At 35.1% G+C, this 21,260-nt stretch overlaps 1 long non-coding RNA gene across 1 annotated transcript; it reads left to right on the top strand.

The window, feature by feature from the left end:
* The first annotated feature begins 11,060 nt into the window (after positions 1-11,060).
* Positions 11,061-19,543, top strand: LOC139967406 (uncharacterized). Its single transcript, XR_011792985.1, has 3 exons — positions 11,061-11,778; positions 14,922-14,970; positions 16,335-19,543. It is a non-coding gene; the product is annotated as an uncharacterized lncRNA (long non-coding RNA).
* The last annotated feature ends 1,717 nt before the right edge of the window (positions 19,544-21,260 follow it).

Raw genomic sequence — 21,260 nt, 5'->3', positions numbered from 1 at the left:
ATAGGCCTATATTAAAAATCTATATTCATATATTTACTCTCAAATATCCCACAGGATGTTAAAGATATATGCAAATGAGATGCCTTTTTTTAAACTCTTTTTTTTTTAAATGACTTTTTTTTTTACTTTAAGCCTAACCAGGCTGCCTGTGTATGATAGTATGTGAGATTTAAGTGTAAGTGCAAAAGTCATACATTTAGACTGAAAAAGGACAAGCAGAGGCAAAATCACGAAAGCGTTTTGTTTGGTTGTAACTATACCTTCACATTTCAACCCCTAGACTCGGTACATAGCATCCTATACCGTCGAGACATTTTAATTATCTCCAACCACGCATTTGACTCGCTTTAAGTATGTTGAGTGTTAACTTCTGAGGGTCATTTTCTGCACTAAACTTACTACGCTCCATTATTTTGGGAATAATTCAAGTGGTTGCCTTCAGCTGACCATGTGACAAAAAAAGTGGCAGCCACATAGACATACGTTTTGTCCAACATCGTACTTTAACCATCAAACACAGCGCTATGCAAATGATACAAGTCTAGCATGGAATGTCGACGATAATTCTAGTTAACAGAGCTCAGCAAAGGTAGGGTTCTGTTTTTTTTTCAAATTATTATCATTTTTATTAATATTATTATTGTTTCCCCTACTTGAATTGACCGTTTAACAAAACTCCATTCTCTTTAAATGTGTGGGAGATAACTAAAGTGGTGTGGCCAAAAATTCTAACTAAAGGAACTTCCCGCCCCTGCACCCCCCCCCCCCTCACTCACCAAGCGCTCGTTACGCCACTGAATTGGCTGAAATTACATGAAAATGACAAAGAGTTCAACTGAGGGGTCCAGACACTATGCCAATATTATAGTTTTTCTCTGTAAATTTCTGAAGTTAGATCTATTTAATCCCCCTCCCTGCTGTAACTAAAATCGCAGCAAAAATTGCATTTTGTCTCCCAAATAGTGTAAAATTGATTACTCATTTTTTTTCATTTGGAATCGTGTATTTTGCCTCCATCAAGACAAACATATAGTATTTGTGGGTTTATTTACCACCCCCCCCCTCCCCTGCTCTCTCTTTCTCTCCCCAATCCTGCGTTAACCTAGAGTGTACTATGTTTGTATTTGCTGCAACCAACTGCATGAATTACATTATGGCCGGCCGTATGGTAAACAATGTTCTACAGAGAAGTACAATGGCACGGTATACTGCCGTAATGTTCCACGTGGAATCATGCATGTATTTGGCCGCCCACAAACATGCGTCTGTATGTTTTGCAATGGTACGGACATTTGTGTATAAATAGATTATGTAGTTTACTGCTTATTTGATCTCTAATATAAAACTATATACTAACATCCACGCTTTGCTTACAGTTTAGGCTATACCCGTAGCTTATACTAATAAGTGATAAAACGGTATCGGTTCCGCAGTGCATAGGCGGGCTATATAGTATATAATATTTGCCATATGCTATATTAAACAGCTGCACACAAAGACTTATGCATGAGAGAAAGATGGTATATGGCTGCGATATGGAAATATATTATATGTGGGCATATACGTACATGTTTCAATACAAGGAGGTAAGAATGTAGTGGTTTTGTCCGCCATTTTAGGTCATCAGTATCCATTTATCCACAATCCAATTCAAATAATGGTCAACGAAAGTTCAATCCCTAAGCAGTGTCCATCACTGTGATATTTTACTCTTCAATCGTTTTTTTTTTCATTATTATGTTTTTTAATAATCGGAGAATATTATATAAATAGCCTATATATATATATATATATATATATATATATATATATATATATATATATATAACTAGTGTATATATATATATATAACTAATATTAATATAGCCTATATATATATATATTTATATATATATACATATATAAATATATAGGCTATATATATATATATATATAGGCTATATATATAGGCTATATATATATATAGCCTATATATATATATATAGCCTATATATATATATATTTAATTTGGAATACCATGCAGAGCAGTGACAAATGTACTTCTTGATGTAATTAAGCAAACTTTCAGCACGCTTTCATTAAAAAATAATGACCGTTAAGCAGAAAGTGTAAAAAGCTTAAGATGAATCTACCCTGAAATTACTTTCAATGAAATATTCAGAAAGGTCCTATCATATTTTTTCGGTGAATTATCATTGATCGCTGGAAGTATGAAAACCATATTTATCGTCATGAAATGAGAAACACATCCATGAAGATCATATTTTAGCTTATACAAACAAGAGCTTTACGATGAAAAAACCTTCCTCAACAATTGAAGAAAAACTTTTCCTTTTTTTGTGTGCAAACTCTGAAAGGTCGATCTTTCAAACAAACGTCAGAGGACCGCCAAGAATCATCGTGACTGTCGGTGCATGATAAATTCGTGGAAGAATTACCTTGGTAATACCTCCATGGTTAGATCATATAGCAAGCTTCTCTATTTTATAAAAACCGAAAACCCTCATTTATAAGACAGAACAAAAGAAAAAGAATTAATAAGGAAACCCGAAAATCTAAGACTATATATTTGGCTTTGTGATGTCATACTTAAGACTTGCTAAAGTCTTCGTCCTTGTATAAGCTGAAACATCAAAACTGTGATTCCTATTTGGAAAATGGAATAGGATTTTTTCTTAGCTGTTTTCGGAAGTGGTTCGTGACAAGTATCTCTATTATATAGACTAGTAATGATGACCAGGTCAGCTTCCTCTTATACATACGGGCAATGCAATGTTGCACACATTTGTTGCTGGCAATGTGACCCTTGACTTAATAAAGAAAGCAGATACTTGAGAAGGAAAACAATAAGTCAGTACCGGTTCATTTATTTGTAAATCTGCTTCGAAGAAGATAAAGAAAGCAGCGTGTTGCGCTTGAAGGGTCAGCAATTTTGCTAAACGTACATTTATCCATTCGTCCGTCCGTCCGTCCGTCCGTTCGTCCGTACGACCGTCCGTCCGTTCGTCCGTCCGTCCGTCCGTCCGTCCGGCCGGCCGTTCGTCCGTCCGTCCGTCCGTCCGTCCGTCCGTTCGTTCGTTCGTTCGTTCGTTCGTTCGTTCGTTCGTTCGTTCGTTCGTTCGTTCGTTCGTTCGTTCGTTCATTCATTTTTTCGTTCGTTCGTTTACTCCTACATTCCTTCATTCCTTTGTTCCTTCGTTTATTCAATCAGTTAGTCTTTCAATCAGTCAATCGGTCCGTCTGTAAGCCAGCAGGCTCAAAACGCCCGCTCTAAGCTGCAAGACATTTTCTTGATTCTATACAATTACTAAAAATTCAATGATGAAAAAAATATTGAATTTGCTGAAACAACCAGGATTTACAGATATTATTACAACGATTGATATAAGCAAACTGAACGACTTTTCATATGTACACGCACAACTTAATTAATAATGCAAAAGCTATAGAACCTAATTTACGTTTACATATTCTAATTGATGTTGTATAAGTTTATTCAAATGCACGGCTTCAATTTAAGTAAAGTCTTGATTTTGGACAAAACGTCAGCAATTAACAAAATTTGGGCAAATGTTTGATATACCCAGAGCCGTGGCTATAGAGGAGGGTGTGGGGCTGTGCGCCCTAACACGAGCAACAATCAAAATTGTGTGTGTGTGGGGGGGGGGGGGAGGAGATTCGAGGGAGGGCAAAGAGAGGAGGGACGTTAGGGGTGTAAATACTCCTCTTAGGATTTCATCTAACCGTCTTACACAAAGTAATTTAAATAATGAGCACTACCTTTGTTAAACATTCAGTCATTATAGCATCGAGTCAATCAAAATAGTCACTCTTGGCCTTCTTTGAAATGGGCACGAGGACACTCGGTTTGGTATACTTTTTTTTTTTCATTATATCTACTTCAATGGCAATAATGTGAGTGTATATATATATATATATATATATATATATATATATATATATATTAATATATATATATACAGTATCTATCATATATAGACTACATGTAGAGATATACATTACAGAATTGCTACCTGCATGTTGTATTCCGCGAAAAAAAACTTGAAGATCTGACCAAAATCGTGACGCTATAACATGGCCCTTGTAAGGCTGATTAGATTTGCTTTTTAGAAACATGCCGGCAATAATAATCCGATTATACAAAGTTCTAACGAGTCACGGAAGAGACACGAGAGGGTCCTCCAAGTTAAGAACCCAAGTGGTTTCTAAGATGCTAATAGTATCCCCACCAAATTTAAAGTAATTTCTTTTACACCAAGTACACTTATTTCACTCGTAGAGGTTTGCTGGTATGAGCAGATGGAGTTTCCGTAACTCTATTAAAAAGGCGGATAATTTCTACAATAAGTGCACAACGTTCACTGAAATCGATCTTGGTAGTACATTTTATTCGAAATTTTCACTTGCTACATTAATCATTTCTAGTTTTTGGTCTTATTCCACGTTGGAGTAATATAAGTTGTGGAGCATTTCGTTGCAATGAAGTCTTTTCACTGTATATGGACGAGTAAGTATAGTTATACTTATAATAGTTTCCACTTTTGAATGGTAACATTTTTGGGTTTTTGCATATATAGGGTCTGCGTTTAATACCAATAAAATAGTCATATTTCTTTCAGTTTTTTTTTTAAATTTCGTCAACTGCATCCTGCATGCTTTTTATGATATATATATATATATATATCTATATATATATATATATATATATGTATATATAATTGAAATTGTAGTGAGTAGGAAAATCCAGAACAGTGAAAAAACTTCCAGCTTCCACCGGGATTCGAACCCGGGCCTCCCGCTTTATATGCGGACACCCTAACCACTATAGGATATGGACGCTAATTGTTTGTCCAGAGGTTCGAAACCGGTAAGGAAGGTCGTAATTTCACTATAGGCGTTTGTCACCTGTATCGAACAATATAGTTCTGTTTTTGGTGACATATTTGCCTTACTCTATAGATCAAACATGATTCTAATTAACTCGAAATCATTTGTGATTCCTAAAGCCGGATCTCGAAAAAGATACTCTGAACAGACTTTGTTAATGAAATGGAGGTAAACGACAAAGGCAAATGAATATATATATATAATTGAAATCGTAATGAGTTGGAAAATCCAGAATATATATATATATATATATATATATATATATATATATATATACATATACATATATAACATATATATTTGTTTTCCTGAACTTGGGATATCGTTGAGATTATGCATCTTGGTCGTGCTTTGTTTGTATCAATTTCCAAAAGGTCAATCAACCAATCGTTTTCCAAACAGTATCAAGTTGGGTTTAAAAGACAAATTACGGTCGACGCCTTTGGTTGTTATGCTTGTTTCTATTTATGATGGGATAATACTAGAAGAAACAATATCAGAAAAACCCTACTGAGCAAAATAATTTCAGACAGAAACAGTTTAAGCTATTTTGGAGGATTTGCTGCAAACAAGTTAACAAGTACTGCAAACAAGTTAACAAAGACTTAACACGCCTAGGGAAATACTATGTTAATTACTGCGGCAACTTGCTTTTCGACATCTGTACGACAGTGTATATGTAGATATATATATATAACGGAACAGGAAAGCCATGCAAAACACACGTCAGTTATTAAACGCAATTTGCTGTTGCGGAGTATATATAAGGTCGGGAAGATTAAAGGATGTAACGTGAAAATGGAATTTTGCTATATACCTTCCAACCAGCGAGAAGAAAACAGCAAATATACCCGGTGTACATAGGCCTACGCATGTTGAACAAATTAAATGGTATACCAATACCATCTGTTTGTGAAACACGATGTGCCAATTCAATATTCGTTCTCGAAACAGTAATTATAGTGAAGCCATTTTTTTTCAGTCACTTGCTAACTCTCACTATCAAGGCTTTGTAAGATTCGATTATTGAGAAAGTTTTACAGCAACTTTCCTCAACGCAATTTAAAGTCTTTGTTTTCAAGTAACTATGACGTATGGTGAGCAAATTGTCGTCTTTCAAGTAAACATGGCGATAATCAAAGTACCTTAGAGTAACAAGGAATGCCTCCGGCAAATCATTCTCTTTCACATATCGTTTACTAAATAAGTTGTTTGAAGAAGGCATAATCATACAAAGACGCCATATGACCTTGATGGCGTTCCATAAGCGTAACTAGTGGTCTTGATTGATGACGTTGAACTTGTGCAGGTTAAACTGTTGCTAAGGTTATTGGATACTGTGATAGGCTACTTTGTGATGCCCGATGCCAGAATGTTCTCTCCTGTTTAATTTTATAAGGAGTTTCTCTGCAATCGCTTGTTCGAACCATATACATGCCCTTTAGTGTTATAGCAGGGACGTGTTAACACCAAGTTTACAGGCGGCAACGCACATAGCACCAGAGGCCCATTACTTCATTTTTGTTTGTTTTTTTGTTTTTTGCTATCTCTAACACCTCCCTTCATTTGGTGGCAGTAACAATATTAGGAAAAGAATGCCCTAAAATTATATTTCCGTAAAAAGACGTCTTTCAATATTAACATGACCATCGTACTAACTAATAAAAAATTGACATATACACACAGAGGATATAGGTTTATGATAGGATAAAACAGTATACGTATGTATTCTGTGAGCCTATACTTTAAAGGAAATGAGGTTGAAACTACTAACATCCGTACGCATTTAATGACGCATCCGTAACTGAGCGAAATATCATCAAACTAAATAGCGAGCCGCATCATAGTGAATGGACGAATTCGGTTATGCTACGGAAGAGAGGAAGCTCCAGGTGGAGACGAACAGAAATAGTAATCAAATACAGTACCTCGAAACGGGCGAGCTGACATGATCAAAATTGTCGAAAGACATAATTTAGCCGCGGACGTATAGGCATATTACCACTCAGATCGACATTGCGAAAACGCCGTCAAAATTGACTCATTTTGCCTATGTGACCGTTACAATGGGCGCTTTATGATTTGACACACGTGCCCCTTGTTGCGATCACAGCGGTAACTTGTGAAATTTTCATCTGAAGGGCGCCCACTACATGATATGTTTAAAAAGAAGCCAAAGTTCGCATCAACAAGAGAAGAATGCATTCCATGACGTTTACAAACATCCGCAGACTTCACTTGATGTCTCTGTTTGTTTGCTTGTATATTTGTTTTGTTTTGTTGTTCTTGTTTTAATTGTTTAGATACGTGGTAGTGCTGATAACTTCTGGCGGCCTATGTTAATTGCTTATCAAAAAAAAATTAAACAATTTCCAACTACTGACTATATTTATACAAAACTATATTGATTTATTTTCACTCTTCTGATCAAATTTAAAGAAGAAAGTGATGTTACATTTTATATCTTAAATTGAAATCTGAGTAAAGAGAAAGACGATTGAAAAAGGCGCTATAATTTTATTTCTAACTTTCTAACTTTTTTTTTATATAAATAGGCCTATAATTTAAGATATATTTGAGCAACTTCAACAGTTATGTTTCATATATTAGGGCAATAATATTCATCAAAAATGAAAGACTCGTGGTACATTATCTTTCAAATATATTATATAATATATTAATTTCATGTTTCTTTAATTCCTTTATTTTCATCAATCCTATTGTACAATAGAAGGAACTATAACTATGTTTTCATCTACAACTTTATTATTCCTTATTATTTTCTAAGTAGTTTTAAGATGAAAATTTATTATATTTCTTATTAATATTAAACATTAAAAGTTGTTTACTGAAAAGGACGGCGGGTGGGGTCGCAATTACCACTCATTGGACTATGACATTAGTTGTATATGTTGTACACTGATGAGAAACACTGCTATTAGTCCATTAGTATTTCTATAAAACTTGTAATTTTTGTTTAAATAAATAATCTTAAAACAGCCGAGGTTCATCAATTGAAGTGACTGGACTTTGTAGTTTAAAACCAACACAGTTAAAGGTCAGTTCCCCAGACTAAAACATCAACCTCAACTTTGGAAAAACCTAAAACCTTCACTTCCCTTCAATGACATATACAATGCGTTAACAATTTGTCAAGACAAAACGGTATTGAAAGTCATTTAAGAGGGTCGTCTGATGTTAATATGAAGTAGAAAGAACTCGGATTGGTTGTATAATTACAATTTATTAAAAATGGACTAATATTAAGATTTTAAACCTGTATACCGAGGAGCCGACGTCATCGTTAATTAAGCCTTAAAGGGATCATTCCAAGATTTTAGCATATTTTAAAGTTGGATATATCTTGAAAACTGGAAATAAAAAAAAGCAGTTATGCAAACCATTACATGCGCTTAATTTTGTCTTACCTCTTGAACTAAGAAATATCACAACTAAAACTAAGCCTAGGTTCATCGTTTAAAGACAACGTGGTCTTATTAGCAATATAAATCAACCATGCATGAGAATGATATATATAGACTACATATGTAATTCTTATTTGTCATTTAATTCAATTGAATTCTACATCGTCGGATGCCCTTGGAGTTGTTAAAGTTAGCTTTGCGAGTTGTTCTCCTCCTAAATACACTTTCAATCACTCATTCGGGCTATAATGAGATGAAGTTTATCGTCCAACAAAGGCCGAAGCCTATTGTTGGCCTATACTTTACATAGTCCTATGCACGCGTATTCGTCACGTGAAGAAGGTACCCGTATATGGTATAAAAATACGTGAGCGCGGTCACCGCAAGATGTCTGAACGACATGAGATAGCAGAATGGGTACGATACTACAAAGACATCATGCATGGTCCATCCCTTTGTCCTGTGTCCCTCTATAGCCTTAGTTTGATTGATACATGCCAGTATTTCTACCTGGCTTTGTTCCGGTTAATGACTAATCACGTTCGGTAGCAGGAAGTTGATGGCTCCCTCTTTATATAAAGTTTTAAAAGAGATCTTTCAGTGGCAGCCAAATGTAACACTTATCTTGAACTTAATCAATGCAAAAAAAAAATCCACAAAATTGTTATTATTTGTTTCTTGTCTCAAGATTGATTACTTAGTTTGACCTTTGACCTTTTGAACTTTTAATAACCTCCGTCACGCGAAGTTCCAATTTCACCCAAAGCAACTTTTCTTCATTTTGTTTTTTTGTTGAAAATTTTATTTACCTCTTTGGATAATTGACTTAAATATTACAACAATAAAAAAAAAAACACAAAGACATTTCCACTAAATTGCTGTGATGACATCATTCATTCTTCTCTGTTGCCAGATGCAATCGCAAAATGGTCTCACCCAAAAAATCTTCGCGATAAGTAAATGCTATGTGGATATGGTTTGACCTAAAGTTGTAGAAACTTTTCAGGAATTTTGCTACGGAATTAACTTCAACCGCCGGAATATCTGTTAAGACTATATATTAAACTGTATATTGGCATGATGTATAATTTGAAGCCCATTGGATTTTTCTACATTCTTTTATTTTTTATGTTTATAGCACTACCTGCCCCTTCGATGGTAATTCAGGCTATAGTCATGCATGTAATACGTAAATTTTCTGTAAATATAGATAATATCAAAACGCAAATTATGCTACTCACCCAACTTACGTGTGAAACAATTTTCCGGAGCCTACACAATGTATAAGTAACTCATATAGATTTGAATCAATCACTTTTTCTTCTCTATTTTGAAATAAGCAAGTTCGCTGTAGCATTTTTTTTAATATTTTTTTTGTATATACATTTCAATGCTTTTTGGCCAACAAGACTTATAGTTGATTCAAGTTTAAAACTATCATTTAACTACCCTGTTACTTTAACATTAATTAATAAAACTTTATGACAAAGTTAATTGAAACGGAAAGCAAAGGACTGAATAACTTCGACGAAATCGACCCGCTCATTTGTTTGATCAAATATTTAAACGTTTTCAATTTAAATGACGATATCATTTCTTAAATATAATAATGAGCCACAAAGTCTATACAGAAACATGTCTCTTTCCCGCATTTTTTTTTTTTTTAGTAGTAGTATACTGTTCGTTTACAATGATTAATGGGTAAGTCAGATATGGTGTATGTTAGAGTATATATATTTATAATAGTGCAGACTAATTGGGCCCTTTGTCTGCTACTTTTACAAAAATGTCGTAACACGTGGTTCCTGAACCTCGAGAAAATACATGACTTTTCTTGTTCATCGTCGCTTTTATGATAGGCGCAAATATTACATAATAAGTGTTACTTGTAGGATAAGCCTATACATGGAACGCCAAAAAATTCACCTCCACGAGATAACGGCTATGTTTTGCAAAAACTATACCACTGCTGCCGTAAATGTCATAATTAAGTCTACAATAATAATTTCTGTTTATCCGCAGTGACGTGAACGCGATTTCAAATGTGTTTGCATGTGCTTATGTGTCGGGGTGGAGGGGGGGGGGAGGGGATTTCCAATTTTCCAACGAATGATTTTGGTAGGTCTATGAAATTTTACAGACAAGATGTAGGTAGATCAAAAAGAGGGGTGTGGCTGTGTGGTCGCTGAATGCGACTTTTGTGTAGGGGAGGGGGTAGTGTGTCTTTGGTCCTCCGCGAGGATACAAAAACAAAAGTTTAGACGTCAAATGGTGATTTCGGAGGTCTAAACGCAAGTTTGTGCTAAATAAATATTTACGAATTTTGATAAAAAATCAATCTACCGACTTATACGTGGACATTCTAAGTGATTTTGGTATATTTATAGCCTATGATACTTGATACTGATACTGCTGATACTGCTGTATGGATAAATAGCTGGTATCATGTACTGAATTACGTCACATTCTTAATCCTGGCTTGTTTGACTATATTTTTGACACATAGCTCTTAAATGCTCTTTAATGCTCTTAAAAATACCATGACATGACAAATACCATGCATATATATATATATCTATGTATATATATATATATATCTATATATATATATTTATTTATATATATATATATATATTATATTCATTACATTATAAATATATGCAATGTATAGTTTTCAAGTTACACTGTGTACTTGAAAAGAGTGTATCGCAATCCAAATGCTATAGTGTTTCATCTTGTTTTCTATATATATCCCCCGTCCCCCCCCCCTCACCCCCTTTGTCCCTAGTTGTTCTTACAAAGCAAACCAAGATTGTGTATGAAACACAAGTAATTGTCCTCTTCAATACTACGCCAATACTTACTATATATTAGAAAACTAAAGCCTACATTTTAATTAAGGTTTCCTACACTATACCCTTCAAAATAAGTTTGAAATTTTCCTTTATACCCGCACTAAAATTATTCTGCCTCCGAACGCCGGAATTAATCAAACTGCCATAATGCATGCAAGCAAAGCTGCTTACACGCTCATACAACAGGACGCGCGTCTTTTTTTGTATGCCGTTGTAGCGTGTTCGCTAATTACCACATCAGAGGCCTACGCTTCGGTGGCTATGGGTAGCAACCACCACCATCATCATCATCATTTCAAATCAAAGATAAGAAGTCTACGGCAGTATACGTCCAACTTCTACTGGTATATGGTTATCTCTCCTCGGTTTAAACATCGGTATATATTTCACCGATGGTTCGAGATTGGAAGCAGATGGCTTCATACCAGACGAGAACATATGTTACCGAAAAAAAATACCATAGCATGCAAGGTGACACCCAATTTTTTGTGTTTTTTTACCTCATTTTCATCGAAAGTTTTAGCCTTGGACAAGCACTGAAATTTAAAGGCGCAACTGAATAAAAGCCAACACACATACCAGCCGCTGTGGTAAGTTAACCTATTCTGTTATGCTCATTTATTCCCAATTTATAGCCTAGGTGTAAATTTAAATTTGTGAAAGCTAGATCTTTTTGAGTTATTTCACTCTTGTTTTTTTTTAAAAACACTTTCCTTCTTACTTAACCTTACCCGCCCAACCCGCTCCCCCCCCCCCCCTCCCAATATAATCTACATATTTGTTTCTACTACGTGAGATAAAATGTAACATTTAGCCTACATTTCACGGTTTTCTATGCTTCAGAATAAGTCAAATGGTAGTTATATTTTTTCATATGTAAATATGGCATAGTACTACGTAGTGTATATGTTTGTGTTATAGTGTATACATTGCCTTCAAATCGGAGACTGTTAGAACTAAACAGCCGCCAGAGTATGTTTGTATTAGTGATGTGGCCTAACAGGCCTAAGAACTTTCTTCAGCAAAATACGTTTAAATTATAAAAATTAATATTATGCATTACGGTACGCTTGTACGAGAAATGAATAATAAAAATGTAAAAAAACTTTATACCCATGTTGACAACCCCATGTAATCAGTTAGTTAAAACATTTGAAAAAATAAAATTGGCTGGATGGGGATAGCTTATATTCTTTTAAAGTGAAATATGCATTACAGTATATGTGCATGTTTTAACGGGCAGCAATCATATTGTATTTAACATTTACATTATAGGCATATACAGACTCATATGTGAGCCTATGACTTAAGTAAAATATTCCGAGATATTGTAAATTTTATAAATCTATTTAGTCTACAGATCAGTCTAAACATACAATTATACAAGATCATGACTATTAATTGCCAACTTTCTGGCATATTTGGGCACAAAACTGTTGATATTTTCATATTCTTAAAATTGCTATATAGGTTTTTTCATTTTACGACGGAAGTTAAACGTTCTTTTCGGCTTAGGTTTCTGCATCGAGTATTATGTTCAAGAAGATCAATGTGTTGAAGTTAGCATACACGTTTGGATACCTTGAAATTGAAGTACACGTGTCTTACGGACATTTTAGGTAGTTATAGTGCGCATGCCTGCATATAGACTGGCGATCTTCTTACGTTTACGTACTTTACCCGTGTATGTATGAAAAATAGTGTTGCCACTTAAGTTAATACGCGGAGCTAAAGAGCTCAAATATGATGTGATTTTCAAATAGTTTGGGATCGGAACGAGTATTTATGTGTAGGATTTTGCATCACTGAATATCTTTTGTTTCGGTTAATGCTATGTGTGAATAATAGTGAAAACATTTAACTTGAATCTTCCGCAAAAAGATCCAGTAACGGGGGGGGGGGGCAACTTTGGCTTACGGATAACCGATTAATCGCCCAAAGAGTTAACCAGTTAACTGGTTTACACTATCAAAAAAAAAAGAACTAAGCGGTTAACGGTGGTCCTTTCTCGTCTGTATTCCGCTTAAAAAAAGGAAACATTGTACTCTTAAACTTACGTGCATGCCAGGTTCCTCACATCCCTCCCCTCCCTCCCCTTCCCTCCTTTCCCCTCCCCTTCGCTATCACAAGTTACTGAAAACATGTACTGCGCGCACAACTCTTTTCGGCAGCGACAGTGGGACTTGGCCGAACCTATACTTCCCACAGGTCGCGGCAACTGATTCCTGTCGAATTGGACATTTTAGACATTTTTTTTTCAGGTTTTTTCCGTATCATGTTTACAGCCGTGAACTGTAGGCAAATGAAGTTTGTAATTAACTATCTGCATGTATATATTTCGACCCATTCCTCCTAGTAGTTATAGTCACGGTCTCATAAGTGCATAGTCTGCATATTGACCAATATACACATTCCCCACAACGTGAAATATACTTGGTATATACATTGTCCATTCTATAACACAAACAAGTATTAAAATTACTGAAGAGAAACTAATTCAAAACAAAAATTTAAAAAAAAAAGTCGCAAATTGAGATCAGTTCATATCTGTTACCAGTAATTAAGAGCGAATCATCTCTGTGTGGTTCAACTATAGACATGATTAATCGATTTGTGGAGAAAAACGAGAATACTTTCAGAATATACATCTTTTTATCGCTTCAACGCATATATGGTTCTCGCGCGTTTTTTTGTTTTAATCTCCCTCCCTCCTCCGTCTGTTGATTGCTGTCGCAAAATACGATAATTAGCAATAATTATGGGCAATTTTACAACCTCTGTGCTCTTCACACGAGTCATTAAAGATACGGTTTACAACAAAATATCTAGAAAGTCTGTGAAATTGCTGTTTGCAGGCAATATGTAATTATGTTTGGTTAGCAAAGCCTACATATTCCGCTTGCATATATATATATATATATAAATGTCTGTGAGCTCAAATTTTACTATACGTACATGAATGTACTAATTGTTGCAGGATACAACTATACTTCGTGTACTTTTTTTTGCCTATATTACAAACAATAGGCAAATGATCGCCCTTTTTCTCTCGAGTATATTTTTTCTCTCTTTTGATGGCTTTTATGCAACGAAAATACGACATACATTTATCCAAAGGTTTTAATATTAGAACGATAATGCGTTCCAATGAGAAGAGTGGGCAGGTGGGAGGGGCGGGGCGGGGCGGGGGAGGGGGTAGGATCGGAAACCGTTTAATCTTTTTCTTTGTTTTTCTATTCATACCGTATAGTTTCCGGTGTTAACAGTGTTGCCACAGAAACCAATACCATAATAAGTTCATGTAATAAAGAAGTTCAAATCATTTATATTCAGCATTTTCAAAACACTTTCTCCATTACAGCGAAAAATAAAAAGACTGTAAATCATAAAGTGTGTGTGTGTCAAGGTACATTAAGCACGTGATAATCTTCCAGATGGAAGACGATCTTTGTTAGCTATTTCAAGTCTTTTTTTTTTTTTATAGTTGCCTCATATGACTCATTAGACCAATGATGATGCATTGTTGAACTTTGAACTATAACCCAAAAGACAAAACTAAAAAAAATTTAAGAATCATAAGGTATGCATCAAATCAACTTCCCTGCAATAGAGACTGGCAAAAGATCAAATGACGTTCACAAAGATATAGCTAAGGTAATAAAATGTTATGATATGTATCAAGTGTTTTGTATTAAGTAGGCAAACAAAATATGTAATCTGATCTATTCTTCAGTTACGTGGCCGATCATGATTCCAATGCGATCTGCTGGAGAAAATACAAGGTAATAATTATCTACTTAAATGCTTAGATTTAAAGACCTTCATCCATTTTCTAACTCGATGGAGCTAGCTAAAACGATGTCAAACATTTTTTTTCACTGTTTTCATTCAAATCTGACACTCTGCCTACAGCGCCTCCCCCATCCCGACTCTCCACATAAAGTATATAAAACTGAAACATATTATGCTTATGAAGGACCTCGATATTTCTGTATTATCTTCCTCGGATCCCCCACCCCACCCCCTACCAGCTCCCCTCCAATATACTATCGTTCACTATACACCACATTCATTTCCATGCTATGGCTACTAGGGTGCCTTTTACCTATAATATGTAGTCACGGGTTCTGTTTTAGCGGTTTCTAAATCCATCGTAACTAGTTGACGATTTTCTTTCGTTTTTAGTCTGGTTTACAAACATACCCGCATTTTCATCAACGTATGGCGACAGAGTGCTTAGTCACCGTTCGTTGTTATTTCTCATATCTATTCGCTTCGATAATCATCTTTAATCTACTGGTATTTTCGAACAGTAACACGAAGGTCTCATCAAGCCATGGTAAAAAATAAAATCCTAAAAAAAAAAAACTATTTTATTTCTACCATACAAATGCTTAAAAGTGCAACGTGGCACAACATATATAAAACAATTTTTTTGGTAGATTTACATAATTATTTGATAACAAAAAAAACAAGGTTTGAACGAAAATTATGGTGATTTATTTTTTTCTTATCTGATAAAAGCGGTTGAGTATATTGAATCGACACCCGTGCAGCTGTCGCCAAAAAGAAGAAAGGTTGATATTTGGAAAGAGAATAAAAACAAAATGCATTAATTATGAACAGAATTTTTAACTATTAGTTTTCTTTTCTTTCCCTTATGAAAGTTGCTGCATGCCGTCTAGGAGTCGAAAAAAGGGAGAAATGCGCATGCGTAATATGTACGGTTCACTAGAAAACATGGCTTATATGCATGGTAGTCCAAAGTCGGCAATTATAGACATTCAAATTATTTGCGGTGCCTTATAAACAGTACTACACTTATAGTTAGAGACACTGCAATACGATGCATATGTCAGTACCGGCATACCCACAAACGTTTTGTATGTATATTTGTATGGTGTATGTATGTATGTTTGTTTGTGTTTCGACGAGAAAGGAAGTTTTGTTAGTACACATGATTTTGCTATATACGCAAAATTATAATTCAATGATCCATAACTTTCTTTTGAATATTCAATACTATACATTTGTAAAACGAAACTATGTGTTTTGTTCGACTTTCTATCCATCTTCTATCTCTGTCTCTCTTTCCAACTGATGCTCTCAATATCTCTCTCTCTCTCTCTCTCTCTCTCTTATTTAGAATTTTACGCAGATCTAGCCAACCCAATGACATTGCAGGATAATAATCAGGAGCCGAACAGATATCAAGTCGAAGTTAGCAAATTTCATCTCCCACGTTTCGTTCGCTCTATTCTAAGTACTAGTGCCGCAGGTGTTTTATTCGCTACTGGTACCTGCAGTTCTAGTGCTTAACATGGGGTGTCGAAAGTTTCAACCGTTGCCAGATGCTTTGTGGTGTTACGAACAAAAGAAGCTTAATTTCATCCTCTTCAACATCCATAACATAAGAAGGAATGATGAACACTGCACCCATGCCATAAAAAAAGTCACCACATTAGGTCGAAATTAGGACTGTTTTACGACGATGGGTTAACCAAATTCCAGGCGGACTTACACATTACTGTAATAATGGTATGGTCTCTATATCATAGTACAGATTTGTGCCAAATCTGCTCTACAAATCGACCCTTTTGCGAAATGTTTATGTTGAGAACTTTTCTCTTTATGTCTCTTTCTTTAAACTGTCCAACAGCAACAGGAGAGAGAAGTTACTAAGACGAATACTATACGCGTAGAGTGTTAGCCTACCTTTAGAGGTAATTGGGGATTATAAGGGAAACCAGACGAGAGAGAGGGTCGCAGACCCAGAGCCGATTAAGGGGTGCAGTGGTGGGGGGGGGGTAGGCGCCGGGAAATATGGCATAAGATACAGTGTAAGGAAACATGAAGACTTCAAAACAAAAGGAATCTGGTGACGTAGGTGTCCCCGGGGTTACAAGGACGAACGAAATTGACCGAGAGATGCTTTACTATAGTTCTTTAGTCTATTCGTGGGTCATCAAACGAATGCGAAAGGCATTTATTCTTCCCACAAATCTATAGTATTTATCATCATTGAGCTGGAATTGTTTATTCTGTGGCAAAATATTATTATAACGATGCAGTTCATGAGGTTAAAATATTTTTCATTTCAAATTACATGTCTTCACCATATATAAATATTTTAAAGTATGTCTAATGATTACAGTGTTTTGATTGTATTGTAAAAATACAAACTCCGTCGCCCCTCCCCTCCCCACAAGTACCTTTCAAATTAATTGAATATTATACCTACATACAAGAAGCAAAGCGGAAATTCAAAATAATAATAATAAGTCAAGCCAACGAAATGGCGTGATGATAGGATTTAACATGTTAGTACCAAATAAAGAAAAATCGAAAATATGATTCGAATTTAATAAGGTCTAAGTCTATATAGGTCTAAGCTATGATTTTCTTACAAAGCTTTGGTCAGAATCAAGGCTCGTTATGTATGAGCAAACGGTGCTGAAGTCTATAGTCAAAGCAATCAAACCACAGATAGATCAAATAAATCTAATTCTGGAGTTTAAAACACTCCAGATTTTAGTATTATTTTCAAAACAAAAGGTCATACTGTACAGTGGTTAGGCCTAATCTTCGTTTAACATTTCATGTTACTATATTTTTGCGCGGGACGTTGAACAAAACTTGGAAGTAGATGTGCCCTAATCCCCCTCCCCCCCTTCCCTTTTCTTTGTGGATATCTCAACCCTAAATCGATGAGTACTTACAAATAACTCCATATACGTATATTTACTTAAGTAATATTTGCCGTAGCTATTAAATTCCACTCTATATCTAAAATTTAGTAAGTAATTTACATCTTTGTAAAATCGCTTTACTTCCTTTTTTTCCCTATACCAATAAGCTATCTACATTGTTATATACATGTCGAAGCGTCAAGGGATTAATTTTTACGTGGCCTATTTTATTGTGACACTCGAAATGTCGCAATTTCTGAGAAGTTGAGTTTCGCCGAGGGATTAAGCATATAGGCAGGAAGTGGAATACCCGCGAAAACAAAGACAATTAGTCTAATTTACAATAAGTAATCCAGTTTACACGTGAGTGAGTCACACTGGTATATTAATTTGTGGCGGCTTAACTTATACCTGCCATGTAATATGCATCGAAATAAAGTAAAAATTAAGACAAAAAACAACTTCTTTTTGAAAATGCTATGAGACAACGAAACAGCATCAAAAGTAATACAAATTCTATTTTCGCGTTGAACTGAACGAAAATACTCCATTCTTAGTCATTCTCATATGATTAGATGCCATTCAACCCCCCCCCCCCTTCCTTTGCATTTGCACGACCATATATTCCTATTAATTATTTATGATATGTATTTGGTGGTAGCAACGCGTTATATATACATATGCATACGAATAGGACTCGTAGGTGCGGTACAACCTATAAACAGTCACAAATTATTCAACATTGTTTCAACGTATATAGCACCCGGATTTTTGCATCCAAGCACCCTATATATTCTACCAAAATTTGTCAAAGACTCCTCCCTCAGACGACGTAACATTTTAGTCTCCCATGACATAAAATGGTGGTTGCGCACAGTGTTCACAGAGGCAGAGGTGTGGGTCGGAAAGGGGGAAGGGTTGTTGGAAACCAGACGCTCACACCTATATAGCTATTATCTATGCCCCTCTCCAGGAAAAATTAACTGAAGAAATAGCGACGATTCTGAGGTAAGTCTCACATGTTGTCAGTACTGATTCTCCTCCGAGACACAAAAGGGGACGGGGGGGGGAGTATAGGTCATTCAAAATGGCGACCATCTAACCACTGTTGCCCAACACTACTACCTCGTCACATCCCTGTGTTTTACTTTCACTAATGCCGATCCCCACAAGCTTCCCTACAGATTAATACTCTTCTTTTTTTTAGCCTCTGAAGAAGATCCTGCTAGGATCGAAACGTCAGGTTAACTTACTTTTACAACACATTCTCTTACACAGGATCTTTAGTTGATATACAGTTTGCTATGTTTTATCCTACTTAGATTAATACTTTGTAAGAAAAGTCACCCAAGATATAGCGCCTGGGCACAAAACCAAGACGAATTTCCACTCTCAGCTCCTGCAGTCTCCTTTACATCGAGACTGCAACCTTATGATCATGACGATATTAGATCAAAATGTGTATCACGAGTTATTTAGAAAGGGAATCGATACTACACGCAATCTTAGCCAAAAGACATACAAGTCCATGTAGCCTATAGGTTATCGAGTCTGCGCGCCAACTGACATGACATCTCCACGGCAACCATATGATATATATATATACTGAGTGTGTAAACATCATGTGCATTCTTAAACTGAAGTTATTCACGTGTTCTATTATACCAATGAGATCCGGTATTACTAGAAAAGCCACAGAATAAATATTTGTTTGGATAACACGTGGCCAATATCGACTAAACTTAAATAAAACCGAATAAATATTGGGTTGATTATAAATATTAATGAGCGTTTATTATTCTATTAGAAAAGCTACAAGCAGATTTCATGAATGAACACAGAAAATGGATTCTTGGGATTGTTCATAGAGTTCAAGCTTAGATGTTAAGTACAGAGGTGTAGCAAGAGTCGTTTAAGGAGGTACATTGAACCAAGGCTCCGAATACCCCGCCCCCCCCCCCGACTGGGGGCTGGCTGGTTCCGACGTGTTGAGCAAACCGGATCACGTCCAACCAGAACATTTTCTTTAACATCATGGTTTTTTTAAGTCAAGTAAAGTAAGAATGAAGGACGATCGAAGAGACCCCGGCTCTCCGGTTCGGTGCTATAGCTATTAAAACAATGTGAAGAATTTCATTTTAACTACATGAAAGCAACTCTATTATATTCATCAGCAAAGTATATACATATATATATATATATATATATATATATATATTATAAAGGAAATCCACGTTACTCCAAAAGAAAATATTATTAGAGAAAAACAAGAGAAATAATTGACAAATAAGGAGTAAAGAGTATTTTCTAAAACATTACTCCTTACTTGTCAATTATGAGTCATATATTACTTCTCTGGTTTTCTCTACTATATATATATATATATAAATATATATATATATATACATATATTTAGATAGATATATATATATATATATAAATTATCACCAATGAAAAGAAGTTTTCTTAATGTGAGACTACAATATTGTTTTAATCAAATTAAGTCAGTCAGCTTTTTTTTGCCTGGTTGCTTTTAATGTCCTTTTGTTCCATTCCGATACATTTCTACCAAAACATCTTCACCTCCACCGACACAAAAAAAACAATAAAAGGAATAAATTACGTCAGCTGATACGATGAAGTTTAACTGGTTTGAAGTTCAGTAAAGCCTGAACATTGCACACCAGCTGTACTATTGGAATCGCGGATTTTAATGGGAGAGTCCCATATCGAACAATTCATAAGTGTGTAGTATACTATTATGTACAGTCTGTCCTTGTAACTACGTTAACAATTTCGCTTTATTGCAGACCTTATTAGAATTAAAACTCCTGGATTTAACAGCTGATCATATTAATATCCAACTATTTTTAAACTGAGCAGTACTGCATAAAATGACAACAACAAAGAAGAGAGGACTAGAAAATAATTTATAAAAAAAAGAAGTTATATCAAATACAATTTATTGTATTTTCATATATATATATATCTTCTTAACACACAATGTACTACGTATGAACCAGCTATAGGTAGGGCAAAGTACGACACAGTAAAGGATATTAAAGGGACAGTCCAAAAATTGTTATCATTTAATTGCAAAATTGTGTAGATTATGCCAGTTTCACTGAGTATTGCAGTAAACTTTGTAAAACTTCTACATTTGGACTATGAACGATGAAAAATGACTCTGGCATAAACAAAAAGAAGAAAAAAGGTTATAAAATTATCTCTCTCTCGATAGAGAGAGAGAGAGAAATTATATGTTGGCAGTTTCTTGTTAATCTGGAATTCATGATATTGCTTTAAAGGACAAAGTCGTGGTGGAGTCAAAAAATCAAAAGATCCACAAATGAGCAAAGAAAGTTAGGATCTAATTGATTATA

Source organism: Apostichopus japonicus, chromosome 5, assembly GCF_037975245.1.
Source record: "Apostichopus japonicus isolate 1M-3 chromosome 5, ASM3797524v1, whole genome shotgun sequence".
Classification (NCBI taxonomy): Eukaryota; Metazoa; Echinodermata; class Holothuroidea; order Aspidochirotida; family Stichopodidae; genus Apostichopus; species Apostichopus japonicus.
Note: the sequence above shows the minus strand (reverse complement) of the source record. Positions and strands in the feature narration are given on the sequence as shown.